Source organism: Pinus tabuliformis, chromosome X (assembly GCF_031772625.1).
Source record: "Pinus tabuliformis cultivar Carrire ecotype Pingquan chromosome X, CPIR1, whole genome shotgun sequence".
Taxonomy (NCBI): domain Eukaryota; kingdom Viridiplantae; phylum Streptophyta; class Pinopsida; order Pinales; family Pinaceae; genus Pinus; species Pinus tabuliformis.
The window spans coordinates 107,760,429-107,776,828 of NC_142308.1; the positions used below are offsets into that span (position 1 = coordinate 107,760,429).

At 38.9% G+C, this 16,400-nt stretch overlaps 2 pseudogenes; one reads left to right on the top strand and one right to left on the bottom strand.

The window, feature by feature from the left end:
- Positions 1–14,412: 14,412 nt before the first annotated feature.
- On the top strand, positions 14,413–15,271 carry LOC149138638 (CBBY-like protein; annotated as a pseudogene).
- A 180-nt stretch (positions 15,272–15,451) lies between these two features.
- Positions 15,452–16,041, bottom strand: LOC149138639 (uncharacterized; annotated as a pseudogene).
- Between the last annotated feature and the right edge of the window lie 359 nt (positions 16,042–16,400).

The window sequence follows — 16,400 nt, forward strand, 5'->3', positions numbered from 1 at the left end:
CGAGAGTCGAAGATCAAAGTTTCAAATATAGAGAAAAGTTACATAGAAAAAATAACAGCAGATCGTCGCCCGGGCTAGCAGTGCGGCCCCTTTTTATAACAGCTAAAGCGGAGATGTCAAGGATGCAAAAATAGTTAAGGCAGCGATCCCTCAGGATCAAAGGATCTTGAGGGATTCGCCAAACTGTTAATTCCCAGTTATCCGTTTGTTTTCTTGCGCCGAGTCGATATCTCCTTTTCCTTTCCTTAGATGATATGTTTTAATTTAAATCGCCTTGTTTGCACATGGTTCCCCGCCGAAGGGACAACAGTTAACTTGGCCCTGTCTTTTTCTTTGGAACGGCAATCTTTCGTTTTTCCCTTTTCCTGCATAAGAAATAGCAATTATTAGTGTTTGCGTGTTGCGTATAAATCCTATAGATTTTATCATGATTTCTTATTATCTACCTAGTTCATGATGCAAAGAGGTTACGAGTTCTAAATAAAAGATGACAAAATAATCAATAAAAACATACCTTCTTCAGTACTCCACACACCCCCCTACTTACCCTTTTTCATGCCCTCATGAAAACATTGTAGCTGACATGTAAGGCAGTGAGAGAGTAGGCTGGAGATGGGATCTCATGTGGTGGTCTACAGCCATGATGCCTAACTAGGTGTTCAAAAAGATGGCTTGTCTAACCCTCAACAATCTCATACAAGGCTTGGTATCCAGGTGCAGGGTGCCAAATAATCGGACTCTGAAACCTATATCCTAACCAAGATGGCCCTGCCCTCAAGATAATTTCGCCATAGAGGTTCAAGTGATCGGTAGCTAATTTAAAGTTCTCATAATTAAATGGTTCCCTGAGTTGAATATTCGGATTAGAAATCTGATATCGAAATTTAGCAGCATCAATGGCAAGGTCTTTAATAGTGAAAAAGTATTCTATTCCTTGCTGATTGATTGTTGTATGAATGGGTCCTAATGCTTCAATCACGCCTGGAGTCCTCATGAGATTCCTATGTTTCCTCCATAACTGCACTGGATTTCTAGGCTCAGCTCTTACCCATAAATCTAATCCGTTTTCTTGTCTTTGGAAGGCATTATAGGCTTTAAGCCATTTAATTTGATTAACCCCAAACGAAATAAATGCCTGCAGTTGGATATCCCCAACGAAAGGGCCACGGTTCTGCTCTATCTCTTGATCTAACATAAGGTTATGCAGATAGAATTCACACAATAATCTTTGAACCTTTACTCCATAATGCTTACAACAATTTATAAAATCATCAATAGTATTAATTTGTATAGGGGCTCCTGCTTTGACAGCCTTAATTTTCAATTGCAAATATTGTTCCATTAAAAACAAGGCATAATTCTTAGCAGGGGCTCTACATGCTAGGACGTCAGTGTACAAAGAGCATAAGATATCCATTTGCTTGATAACTACATCTAACCTATGAGTTACCTTTGCGACTTTTTCTTCTTCCTTTCGCCATCCTTCAAAGGCCTGGCTTTCGGATAAATTGACATGCCTTAGTTGTTGTTGTAATTCTTCATACTTTTCTCGAGAAATTGTTTGTTCGGAGTTTTTCTACTACTTGTTGAGCTTGTACCAAACCCTCTCGTAGGGTTACTGTTGTCGGATCATTGTCCCACATGGTAGTGGTAAGCGGAAGATTCACTTGAATCTTCTTATTGCATTGTCTTGTGTTCATGGTTCGTAATTCTTCAGAGGGTTGTGCCTCTGTCTGAACTTCTTTGTCACAAGTCGACATATCATCTGTTTGTACTTCAACATGGGTAACAACTGAATGTTGTTCCTTTTGGTTTTGAATGGTAGGCTGGACTTGATTCCTCCTTACTTTTTTCTTGAGGGGTCTTGCCGGAGTGGTTGAATGTCTTACCCCCGAAGTCCTTTTTACTCTATTTTTCATTTTCAAAACCCTGATTTGTTGTCAAAGTCAAGCTATCACATTCAGTAATCTTTGTTGTTCTTTTCGTAATCTTCTAATTTCTTATGTTTTCTTAGAAGGAACAATTGTCTGTTTACTCGGGCCTGGACTGTTATCTTGGCCAATTCCATGGTTTTCTTCTTGGGGTGCTCCTTCATTGTTCTATTCGGGTTGCTCAGGAGTAGAAACCTTAGTTGGCTCTATTATTTCCTGGGTAACTTCTTTTTCCACTCCTTCTTCTCCATGAAATTCTTCTGGTGCACTCTGGCTGGGAACAGATTGTTCCTCTTCTGTATCTTCATCACTTTTCTCTCCTGTCATACTTACATCATGAACATAATGATTCTCTTCATTTTCTTCCTCATCGCACAATTCTTCGGGTGCATTTTTGTCCTAAGCAGAATGCTCCTTTGATTCTTCTTCAATATGGAGGCCTAGCGGGCTGAGAGGTTGGGCATATTCGCCCATATTGGCCAGAATTTGGGCCAATTCGTCCTCTTGCAATGGATTTTGCAATGGGCTTTCTTCGCGTTGTTCTGTCTCCACCTCTGCTTGCCCAGGCTGCTCGGTCTCTTCCTCTGTTTCTTCTTCCTCATTTCCTTCCAATTCTTTCTCATTCTCTCTTCCTTCCAATTGCGGGGGTTGCTCGTCCCCAGAATCATCTATCTCCACAGGTTGGCTAGTATTCCTTTGGAGATTTTCCAACCTCCCTCTAATCCATGTCAGTCTAATTGATTTTCTCCGTTTCGATGGTCTATCCGGTGTACTGGTAGCATGTTTGCATTTCGGGGCTGGCAGAGTCAGTCCCCCTCTATTATGGCAATCAGCTCTTCCTAGCTGCTTTATTGCTGAGCAAGATTGTGGCTAACGATCAACTGTATCAGCCTATGGTGACTTACTACCGATTCTACATGTTGTGACTTTTTCATGCTTCGGGCAACATCATGAAGTAATGAATTTAAAAATGCAGGTAACTTCACAGAGCATTTATGTTTTAATACGGCTAAGAGTTTAAGGTGTCGTGGTCTTACCATGTCTTTCCTGCGTTCACAGGTGATGTAGCTCTGGATGACTTTCGCCAATTCTGCCCACGGCTCTCCTAATGCTGCTGGTAGAATTCCCTTTCCTTTCACTATTAGGTTATGGCCTTCATCTCGGAAGATTTTTATAATCTTTCGCAGTCTCTCCTTCTTTAGAGTCCACACAAGTCCAGTGGCTGGCAGTCCCGAGACTTCTGCAATTATGTCATCGGTGATTGCTATGTGTCTTCCCCTTACTGTGGAGTGATATTCTTGCAAGTTCTGCAAGAATTCTATTGCTACGGTCTCGTTGGATTCCTGTAAACGATTAAGATAGACTAACCATCATGCCCTTGCCAGGATTTCCCATGCAGCATCAGAGATTGTCAATACCTGTGGTTCTCTTCGAATTGACCTTCCTCCCATGCTTTAGCTCACTGTAAAAACGTAGAGATGGCAATGGAACAACAGGCTGTTCAAACTATTAGAAACACAGAGAAAATAACGAAACAACAAGGCTCGTTCAAATCTTACTAATTGCTGCAGAGTATAATACGGAAATAGCTTAGGAACAGCAAGGCATGCAAATTGAAAAACGAGATACTGTTAAGCCTTGCTATTCCCAAGTAAAAGTTTGCCGAATAATAGTCTGACACGTATGCCAGCAAATTATGAGGTCAGCCTCCCCCCTGCAATGTGATAGGCCGTCCTTGGCCGTCAAATGAGGGAGCGGCATGCCGATCTGCCATGGTACAGAGTCATAAAGGAAAAGTGTATGTGAACATGCCATGTTTACAAAAGGAGCAGGTTGCTGAAATCGAGGCGTATAATAGGATCGCTTAACAAATAAGAGAATGCTGTGATATGATGCGACGCTGGGAGGATAGGACAGCTAACGTGCACAACCAGTCTAATGCGGTCATTATCGACTTTTCTTTCATGATTGGTTATGATAGATTTTTCATGTGTTTAATGGTTCGGGGAAGTGATATACATAATCTTATTTGACGGATTACAAAGGTATAAGACAGAGAAGGGTGTTAATGATTGCTATTGGTGTATAAAGAATGTGACTTCAATACCATTAACAAAGCTCTACTACCGACAGGTGTCCATAACCTTGACAGAGTTGTTTGTTTCACCCATGGAACCATGATCCTTTGTGTATGCTTAGGAAGTGTTGTGCCATGTCAAAATGGAGGTCATTATGCTGGCTTGGTAACCAGTTAAACCATAATGCCATTCACCGGGAAGGAGTGAAAGGTGGGCAGGCCGGCTCGTAATGAGATCTCCTATTCCAAGGGCTCTTTGTTTTTTTGATGTGCCTTTTGGATCATATCCCTGATGTGGTGGCCATAGTGGGAATGCCACTTCACTTCTTCCTTATGATCATGGTAGGATGGCTCTTGATGAGACCCCCTATCCTGCATTTGACAACTCATATAAACATTTTTTCTCCTCTTTTTTTTTAAGTACTTTCCTATTTATACACAAAGGGTGGTTCAACACTCCTTAAGAGTGGGAATGGTGGAAGAAGTCTTAACATCCCAATAGAAAAATATAGACCCTTTGTTCTTATTCCTTAATAATGATCAAAGAAGATTATGGGAATTTAAAAATAGCCAGCATGATAAAGATAACCAATCATATCAATATTAGTAGGATAATGAGAGCAAAAGTGATGGATAATTTTGTCATTTCCTCTTTCCTCCCATCAATTCATAGCAATAAAAATAGCGATTTTATATAATTTGCTGATTTCAGTATGCTCTAGCTTTGTATCCATTGCATAAGCGTATAGTTGTGCTCCAAAAGACTTGAAACAAGAGGAACGATAGGTATCTTTAAATTGGAACAACAAGGAGAACAAGCATAAGTAACAGGAATACGAGAATGTTGTCGTTTGAAAAAGGAAGAGCAAAAAAATACAAGTGTTGTTCCTTTGAAAAAGGAATAGCAGAAAATGTAAATGTTGTTCCTTTGGAAAAGGAACAGCAAAAACCAAAAGTGTTGTTCCTTTGGAAAATGAACAACAAAAACGTAAATGCTAAAAGTATCGTTCCTTTGGAAAAGGAACAGCAAAAACACAAATGTCGTTCCTTTGGAAAATGAACAACAAAAATGAAAAGTGTTGTTCCTTTAGAAAAGGAACAACATAAAACTCAAATGTCGTTCCTTTAGAAAAGGAACAGCAAAAATCAAAAGTGTTGTTCCTTTGGAAAAAGACCAACAAAATGAAAGTAAAAAAGGAACGGCTGAAAAAAAGGTGTTGTTCATTTGAAAAACAAACAACAAAACAAAAATGTTGCCCCTTTGGAAAAGGAACAACAGAAACAACAAAAGTGCACACAAATGTTGTCCCTTCAGAAAAGGAACAACAAAAAACGACAGCGTTGTTTCCTCTAAAAAAGGAACGGCACAAAAAAATGCAAGTGTTGTTCTTTTGAAAAAAAAGGAACAGAAAAAAAGATGGAACTGTTGCTACTTCGAAAAGGAACAACAAAGTGAAAATACAAAAATATGTACAGAGAATGATTTAACAAAACAAAGAAATTATGTACAAAGTGTAAAAACAGGTGAATCACTCAATGAATCACAGGTGAGGAAGATTTCTCTTCCTCCTGTAAAATTCGCATATTGGAATCTTTGCGAAGTTGTTGGTAGAAGGATTCCCGAGTAAGTGGTTTGCGGTATAATCGAACTCAGTGGCCATTTGCTTTAAAGGTATGTCAAGATCCGTCAATAGTGACTAAAGTAAGGGTGCCATTATTATGTACCTTATGGATTTCATATGGCCCCAGCCAGCGAGTCTGAAGCTTCCTGGGAAAATCTTGAAACCTGGAATCATATAAGAGCACTTAATCCCCCTCGCGGAAGACTTTATTTTTAATGAGAGCGTCATGCCATTTAGCTCGCTGCTATTGGATCAATGCAATGTGTTGGAGGGAAAAGAGCCTGATTTCATCCAACTCATTGATCTGTTGTAATATATTAATATGTGCCTCGTTTAAATCTAAGCTGACTTCTTGTGTTGTTCGCAGTGTTTGGATTTCGAATTCTATGGGAAAGATGGGTTGCTTTCCAAACACCAATTGGTAAGGTGAATAGCCAGTAGTGCTTCTCCATGTTGTTCTGTAAGCCCATAAGGCTTCTGGTAGTCTTGCAGCCCAATCGTGTCTATGTGACGCAATGGCTTTGTTAAGATTGCTTCTATTATTTTATTGCTGCTTTCTACTTGACCATTTGCCTGTGGGTGGTATGGTGTGGTGATTTTGTGCTGAATATGATAGTTTTTTAGTGTTGCAACAATCTTGTTACCAGCAAAATGTGGTCCACCATCTGTAATTATATCTCTTGGAAGCCCATATCGCACAAATATATGGAACAGGAACTGTATGACAAAATCCTCTGTAGCTCTTGGCAATGCCTCTGCTTCAACCCATTTGGTGACATATTCTGTTGCTACTAAAATATATGTTTTCTGGTTGGAGGATGGGTTAATTGATCCAGCGAAATCGAGGGCCCATTGCTTGAATGGTTCAATAACTAGTCGTGGGTTCAGGGGCATTTCGTCGAACTGACCAGGGCGTCCTGCTCTCTGGCAACTGTCACAGGCTTGAACGAACTTTTTTGCATCTTTGAAGATTGTGGGCCAATAATACCCTATTTGCAGCACCTTATGTCCAGTTCTCCGATCGGAAAAATGTCCACCACATGGTCCGTAATGACAAGCTTTCAAAATGTCAAAAATTTCATCCTCGCGGACGCATCTCCTGATGTGCATATCTGCCCCTGTATGGAACAGGTAGCCCCTAATCCAAGAAAATCGAGCACTTCGCTGGACAATCTGTTTTCGTTCATTGGGGGTCAGATGTTTTGCTGATTTACCTACTGCTAAGTAATTCGCAACATCAGCATACCAGGGTGTTTTAACAATGATAGCAAACAAATGCTCATCTGGAAATTGATCTTCAACTGCTGCTGCGTCCACTGGTTTTGGCATTCGCGAGAGAAAGTCAGCTACAGGATTTTCTTTTCCAGGTCTATCCTTGATTGTAATATCAAATTCCTACAATAAAATCAGCCATTTAGTTATTCTACCATTTGTGATTGGTTTATTTGCTAAATATTTTATGGCAGAGTGATCTGTATACAAGATAACATGATATCCAATAATGTAATGCCTAAACTTATTGACAGCATGTATTACAATTAGAAATTCCTTTTCAGTAACAGTATAATTCAATTCAGCAGGGGATAAATTCTTGCTAATATAATAAATTGCATATGGTTTTTTATCTTCTTCCTGCCCAAGGACTGCTCCAATAGCTGTATCTGAGGCATCTGATGAAATTTGGAATGGCAGGTCCCAATTTGGTCCTCAAAGGACTAGGGCTGTGGACACAAGCTTCTTCAGATCCTGAAAAGCACGGTCACATTTTTTCTGTCCAAAGAAAGTCAACATTACCTGTCAGTGCATATAGAAGTGCAACAATATGTGAAAAATGTTCTATAAACCTTCTATAATAACCAGAAAATCCAAGAAAACTGTGTACCTCTGTTTGAGTGGTAGGAGTGGGAATTAGCAAAATTATTTGAATTTTGGTTGGGTCTACCTGTATGCCAGTTGCTGAGATATAATGGCCTAGAATAAGTCCTTCAGTCATCATCATATAGCATTTTTCATAGCTCAAACAAAGCCTGGTGGCAATGTAGTGCTGCAGGACTTTTTCCAGTGTGTCCAATGTTGGGTCAAAATCATCTCCATATGGTGTAAAGTGATCCATGTATACTTCGAGCCCTTCATTTATTAAGTCTGAAAAGATGCTGAGGATAGCCATTTGAAATGTGGTAGGAGCATTGCATAAGCCAAAAGGTAGAAATCTATAGGCAAATGTTCCCCAAGGACAAGTAAAAGTGGTTTTGTCTTGGTCTTCAGGGGCAATCTAAATCTGATTGTATCCACTGAAGTCGTCTAAGAAAGAAAAGAATTTCTTCCCTGCCAAAGTGTCTAATACTTGGTCAATGAATGGAAGGGGAAAGTGGTCTTTTTGTGTTGCTTTATTTAGCTCTCTATAATTTACACAAATCCTCCACTTTCCATTCTTCTTTGGTACCACAACAAGTGGAGAGACCCATTTACTATCGGAGATAGGGTAGATGAAGTTGACATCTAAATGTTTTTGAAGTTCAGCTTTTACAACATCTTTTAGATGAGGATTAAGTCTCCTTTGTGGTTGGCGAACAGGTCTCGCATCCTTTTCTATGTAAATGTGGTGTGTACATAACTGGGGATCAATTCCTTTCATATCAGGGTAGTCCCATGCAAAAGCTTCTTTATATTTCCTCAATAGTTGGATGAGCTTCTTTTCTTGTTTGGAAGTCAGGTTGGCATTGATGTTTAAAGTCTTTCCTGGCTCAATTTCTACAATTTTACTATTTGAAACAAAAGTAGTAGGTATTGTTTGATCGTGTGTATCTTTAAGAGGATCTTCTTCTAATTCATTATCAAATGCTACTTCTATCATGTGACATTGTACGTGGGATCTGAGTTCAACTTGGCTAATAAAATTATTAATGGCATCATCTTCTATTTGGTCTTTGAAATCAAGGGCCTCTTCTATGGTTAATGGAGATCTAATATTTTCGGTGAGGTATGATACAGGATGCTTGTTAGTGTTTATTATTATGACACTTGGCTGCGCTGGAGGATATAAAGCTAGGTTCTTGATATTTTCCCCTCTAGTTATGGTCATATTACCTTGTTGGCAGCCAATATAAGCATCAACAGTTGCAAGCCAAGGTCTGCCTAAAATCAATGGATGTCCATCAAGTCAGTTTTTGGGGTTTATTATCAGAAAATCGGCCGGATACTCCTAGGAGTCAACAGATACCATGACATCATGTAGTGTGCCTTCTGGCCTAACCACAGATCGGTCAGCCAGTTCTAGTAAAGTAGAGGTCGGTTATACTGATTTAATGCCCAATTTTTGGCAAGTGGTGGTTGTTAATATATTAATTGCAGCTCCTAGATCAACTAAGGCATTTGAGAAGATTTGTACGATTACTATTGGATTTCTTGGGTCTTCGTATTTAACGGGTGTTTCTTTTCCTGATAATAAGCCGGATAGAGTGCCAACTACTTGGACTTTTGGGTTATTTGTTATTTTCCTCCTTGGTTTCTTTATACATAATTCTTTGATAATCCTTGCATATATGGGGATGTCTTGAATAGCTTGGAGGAATGGGATTTTTATGTACAGATTTTTTAGTTCTCCCAGAATATCAAAATTAGGGTGTTGTAGAGGTCAAGGTATAATTAATCGCTCTGGGAATGGGGGAGAGGATGTGGTTGTTGGGTCATGAATTTATTGTCTGGTCACGTCCTCTTCTTGTAGCGGTTGTTCTGTAGGTAACTGATTTTCAACTTGAGTTGTTTTATCTCCCTCTGTTTCGATGATACGCCCAGATCTTAATTGAAGGTCATTACACTCCCTTAGATCGGTTACTACTTCTGGTGTTTCCACTATTTGAATAGATTGGACCAGTCTGTTATTCGGATTAGGGTTGGGTTGGGCTGGGAGTTGCGGTCTTAAATTAGACTGGGGGTTTTGTTGTAAGGCTGGTAGTGTAGGTTGAGGGAGCGGGATGGTTCCTATTGGCTGATTCATCGGTCTTTGCCAGTTTGTCTGCCAGGCTTGACTCTGTGAGGTAAGAGGGGTCCATTGTGCAGGATATATGTTGTTTTGCCAATATGGTGGGGTATAGGGAAAATTTGCCCAATTGGGTTGGTTTGCTTGATTTGGCCATGGAGATGATGAACGAAATGATTGTTGTGACCAATTCGGGAAGGGAGATTGATTTTGCCACATTGTATTATATTGTTGAGCATGATATTGTGGAGGCTAAAAAGAAGAAGCTGGGTCTGAAAACATACCTGATTTTCGTGGCTGCCATTGACAGCGCTGATTGAGTAGATACACTGGTTCTGGTTCTTCTTCTGCTTCCTTGTATACTGCTTTCAATCCAGGAAGTGAGGGGCAGCTCTCTGTAGAATGGTCTTTTGTACAGATGGCGCAAACTTGGACTGCATCTAATGGACACTCCTTATGGCTATGTTTCTTTCTGCATCGGGGATAGAAGATTGCCAAATTCTGTTCTGCCTCTGCTTGCTTTTGTTTGGCCTGCATAATATCAAGTTGTGTTGTCAGTGTCCCCAATATGTCAATTTTAAAATTTTCTAATAAATTTCCAATTTCTGCACGAGTTACTCCTTCCAAAATTCTATTATCTCTTACAAACTGATCATGTTCTGCTGGTTTTAGTCTTGTGCTGCCTCTCGAGCTCCTGATACATAGATTAATAATGTCAGCAAAATTTTCCTGATAAATATCTCCTTTTCCCATAATATTCAGTGTTTCAATCCATTGTTCCTTCATTCCCCTAATTAATGTTGTTTTTAACACATTATCAGGTAAAGGTAATGATGCATAAGGAGATCTTTGAAGATTATAGTGGAAACGTTCAACATACTGTTGGGTGAAACTATGTTCATTTAATTCCGTTGTAGTACTTACCCAACTATTTAATTTGTCAATCCGAGGTCCGTAGACTTACGAGACACATGCAATATATATGCAGGACTGAAGTGGAACTAATCTAATCTAATCTAATCTAAATTACTGAAATCAAATTAATCTAAGAAGGCATTGAAACATTAACTATGAAAGCAGGAAGTTGCATAAAAGAAAAGCAATACAACATGTGAAGAAGTGAATGGCAAACAACAGATGTGAGCTCACAACAATAAAACTATGTTAAATTATATTACAATAACTAAATTACAAATCATGAAAGAATCAAAGTTAATCTCCATTCTCTATTATTCCTTATTCCAATGAAGAGAGAGCACTCTCTTATATACATGAGAAAGATAACCTTTCCATAATTACATATCCAATATTCTCTCAAGCACTCTCAACTAGTTTCCCGTTATTACAAGATATCATCGCACAAATCTCTCAAACATGATCCCACAAATCTCTCACATATCTTGGATAAGATATGTCTCCATGATTTTCTCCTTAGGATAAGATATGCCTCCATGATTTTCTCCTTAGGATAAGATATGCCTCCATGATTTTCTCCTTAGAAAAAGACTTGCATAATTATCTCATATTAATTCTTCACATATTTCCTACACATCACAGAACTCACATATTCTTGAGATATATAAAAAATATGTACATTTTCTAATAATTAATCATAAATTCACTTATAATACAAAAATGAATAAAATGGAAAATAAGAAGGTGAAACCCAAATGTATGTATGAAAGTGATATGATAACAAGTTAATGGGATGATGAAATGTAAGGAATAGTGAAGAAAAAGGTGGATGAAAATATGACATTTCTGAGTCCCAACATCCTCCCCAACTGAACTTGTTGCATGTCCTCATGCAACCATGCATGGGTATCTTTTAAGAACGTTTGGCATATTGTACTTTGGCTTTACATGATGATGCCTTAAATGTTTCCAGGATATGTGAGAGACATTTAGTAACAATTTACATTTTCTTATGGTTGGTTCTTGTGTGACAACCATGAATACAAAGAATGTTGGTTCTTGTGTTAACAACATTCATTTCATTTTCTGTTCTCTTTTCTTCAATAATGTAAACACTCACTGGAAATCATAATGTGCATAAGAAAGGCCTTTTGTAATATTAATGAAGCATGCCAATATTGCGTATGAAGCAAAGTGCAACAAAGTATCATTGGAAAATAAATGTTGGTGAATGGTAAATGGAGTGATAGTGGTGAAGAAATGGAATCATGGAAGTGAATATGTAGTGAATGTAGTTCTCCCCCCCTCAACTGAATTGGTTGCATGTCCGCATGCAACTTAACATGGCGCATGAAAGGAAATGTAGCATGGTGAGGGAATTTTCCAAAATATTCAAGTGAGCATATAAGGAATTGCATGATTAAAGATTAGAAAACAACATACCTCTACCTACCCAAAAATGATGAAGTATGAAATAGGAATGTAGCTGCTGCTGCTGCTGGATCAGGAAAATGTGACTGATGTAACTGGATCCTGGAGAATGAAGGAATATGAACTGCTGATGCTGAATCATGGAAAAGATAAAAGCTGAAAGTGGTACTGTGGTAGATCAGAATGCATACTGCTGTAACTGCTGAGGGAGTCATGAAAAAGTGTATAGTCTTCACCCGCTACAAACCCGATGGTACAATTCTAAACATGCGAATGAATGTGTCGATGTCGAGCATGAATAGAAATCATTGGATTACTGGCCATTGATGTATGCCGTTAACCAATGCGAGGCAACTCACCATTGATGTCAATGAGTGCCAAGGTACCGGAGTACATCTTGCGAAATGCGAATGGATGTGTCGAGGTCGAGCCACTTGCAAGATCTGAAGATCAAGGGACATTGATGTATTCCCATGATCGCCAGCGAGAGAGCTTGCCATTAAGGCATGCAAGCCTCTAGGTACTCAAAATGAACTCTAGTCTATTTCCTAGATAAGGTGCTGATGTCGATGGGGCAAGACTTGTTGAAAGGTGGGCCTTAAGGAATCCCACATCAGTCAACGCGAGTTTGTACAAAAAGATTTGGTAGGACTATAAATGGAAAGAACTCACGGACAAGCAGTGTGGATCAGCATGGCTAGGAAATCAAGGTAATGTGATCATGGAAAGGGAATGAGTTTTATTCAGAAGGCAAACTAGAAGGCAAAACTAAACTGAAAAGGATAAATGGATGTATGTGATTCAGAAAAATAGGCATGCATGAAGTCATGAAAGATAAGGAAATGGAAGATGGGCTGCAACACAAGGATGGTCTAGGTGTGTGGAAGGAAAAATGGAAGTAATCATGACGCAAAAGGATTTTTGTGTAGTGGAAAATGTCATGATATGTGCAGTGAAGAATCAGTTCCTTCAAGTGTCCAATGATGCATGTTTCATTGTGATTTTGAAAAAAATCACTTTGCAGACTCTGAAAAACTTAGCACCATTCCTGCATAAAAATTGTCACCTTTGTGTGCCATCTCCATCGATCATTCCTGTATGAAGTGACTCAAAAACAAATTAGCGCATTTTCAAGAATTTACAAAATGTCCATTTTTTTTAATTATTTTCCGAAATAACTCTAATTGTGGATGAAAAAGGTGTCGCATCGTAATGTTGAGCTTTCTGCATAAGCTTCTCGTTGTCCTACACATAACACCAATCTCATTTCACTTGTTAGTATATCTAACTTTTGCCCATAAATTCACAAAAAAAATCCAACATACTTTGATTCCCTCCCCAACTAGAAATATTGCATGTCCCCATGCAATGTATTCATTGATTGTGCAATACTTGTTCAAAATGTTTTTATTGGTTTGCAGGAAAATTGATTGAAAACATTTGAAAAGGCGTTGTATTTGGTAGGGAACAAGTAATGAGTTTATGAATGAGGGCAATTTTTTTTTTTTTTTAGTCTACATTAAAAGGATTTAAATAATATTTTTGTAAGTAAATTGAGTTCCAACGTAATGTCTCCAAATAAATTCAAAAACAGAATATGGAACCAAATTCTGATTTTACTGTTGAAATTTATTCCCTTGATACATAAACAAGCCACGAGATCGAAATACCATTAAAGAATTCTGGACAACCAATTCATCATTTAATGTTTCCTTCCAACATAAAGTGTCCAGATAAACCAAATTTCCGACAAGAAATACCTCTGGACTCTTATTTTGTTGTTCATCACATCCACTAATGATTCAAAGCAAAGCCAATAAAGACAGATTGACCATAATCAACCAGATGTTGTTTTCTTTTGCTAGAATACCACTGCAAAAATTGGAACACCAACACCAATACTAAAACAGGTCCACACAGTTATACCCAACTTCAGCTTTTGATGCTTCATCCTGTCCAGGTTATACATGTGCTCTGCATGAATATAAAACGGCTCTGAATGCTCACCATGTTCTGCCATTTTCTTTCATCCTGTCGAATGTACCGATCGGGAAACTGGACGGCGAATAGCGGTATCAGAAGGTTGAAACCTCTCCTCCTGTCGCCATTCCTGAAACAGAGCTTTAATAAGTGATTCAGTGAATCTTTTTGAACTCACAAAAATCGTTAATGGCCTCACTGTTAGGATTTAGGGGTTATGGGATCATAGGGAGCAGAAAGAATCCCTCCATTCAGCGCTGGCCTCCATTCTTGGATTAATAACTGCAAAATCAAATTGTTATCTCCTCCTATGGGTATTTTGTAATTATCGATGACAAAAATAGCAATTTGAACATGGAGTTGATCGAGCAATTTAGCTGCAGTTTGGATGGGGTAAATGCACACATCGAAGTCATGCAAACGAAGTCAGGGCTGGCCATGCGGGCCTTTCGTTCTCATTTTTGGGAATTAAACTAGATGCGTTTAAGCTCAGTAATTGGACCACAATCATGTCATAAGAGGAAGATGAAGAGACGCTGCTGGAGAAATTTGAATGCTAATTGCCAGGATTCCCTGCGGATGACGACGACGAAGCCGGAGATTGCTATTCTCCTCGAAGTAGAAGGGGTTCTTGCTGATGTGAACCGCTCCAGCAATCGTCATGCCTTAAATGTAGCTTTTCAGAAATTAGGATTAGATTGTGCAAATTGGACAAAGCCAGTTTATATGGATCTAGTCAGGAAAGGAGGGGGAGATGCGAAAAGGATGTTGGTTTTAATTTTTTGAGAGGATTGGGTGGCCAACATCATTGCCAACTGATGAGAAAGAACCATTTTTGAAAAACGTTATACGGGAAAAGCATCGTGCACTACGGGATTATGTTACAACTGGCAATCTAGCTTTGCGTGCTGGAATTATGAAGTTTTTAGATGATGCACTTGGGGCTGGAATACCGCTTGTAATATTAGCTTCCTATAGTAGGAATGGAGAAGATGTTGCCAGGTGTATAGCGGAAAAGTTGGGCTCAGAAAGAATGAATAAAATTAAAATAGTGGGTCAATCAGAGGTTGAAAACAGTTTTTATGGACAATTAGTGCTGGGAAAAGGAGTTTCTGCTAGTCTTGATGAACATTTAGCTAATGAGGCAACGAAAGTTGTTGCTGCTGAGAAGCAAAGAGTAGCAAAGGAGGTGAACTTTGAGTTAGCTGCTGCCAAATGGAAGGTTCCTTTTGATAGACAGAAGGCCGTTAAGCTCAGTGGCATGTCAGAGAAGACCTACACAAGATCCTTGAATGCGATGCTGAATGCTCTCGATGTGTTGGGTGTCTTAGATTAATTGGGTCTGCCCAAAGAGCATTGTCTTTATACAAGGATAGATTTGTAGCTGCATTGCCTGAGTCTCGGTTGAGTCTCGGCGTTCAAACGCTGATTTTAGTCGTCCTGTATCAGTGTAGCTCAATCAAAACAACAGCTAAACCAGAGTTTATAACGTTAATAACTCTCTTAAGTCGCCACATCAGAATGAAAACTTCAGAAGCGTCGGACAATTCTCACCTATTTTTATCAAACCAAACGGAGTAATTCCAAAATGACCCTTTAAACCCAATTCTTGGATATTCTCACAGTTTTTAAGGCTTTTCAGGGTATCATCAGACAAATAGCGTTAAGCTTATTACAAACTCTAGTCATGGCCTCGATACCTGAATCCTGCAAATTGCGTATGGAAGTCAAGGAAACATTCTCGAGCATGGTACAAGTTTTCACAAAATTCACAAACCCTGCATTTGAAATGCATTCCTGTGGTTGGGCACTGTTCCCTAATGATAATATACGTAGGTTTTTAAGGCATTTGGAGGCCATCTGGAGATCTTGATCGTGAAATTGATCAGTGCATCGAGAGAGATTCAGCTGCTTAACATGTTTGAAGCGAGGAAGAAGAGAAGGGAGGAGTACACGCGACCTGATTGTCAACCTCTGGGCTAACGATGTCGGCACCTCGTTCCAGTCTTTGCAGACCATGGAAGCCGAGAGCTGGTCCTGGGAGCATTCAATCTGCATTAACATGAGGGACAACATTCCTTTGTCCCTGAGCGCGATCTCCATGCTGCTCTGTCTCGTCCGGAAAAATCAGACAACGTTGCTCCCGTGGGTAGGTCAAAACTCAGATACTCAGACACTGAACAGGGCTCGGTTTATCAGCGACTCAGCGTGGATTTGTTTGATGTTTTGTATATACAATGAATGATGCAGAGTTGTTTTTGATTTCGCTGGTTTTTTTTTGTGTTGTTTTGTTTTTATGAATGCGCTGGTTGGTTTTGTTTCTTTTTTTATTAAAAGTCTAAAAAAAATGGAATTAATCCTATCTTTGAAAAACAAAAATGGTAATCCTATCTTTAAAAACAAAAAAAATGGTTAGTTGTTAATTTTTTTTTTTTTTTTTTTTTTTTTTTTTAATCAATGAAAAA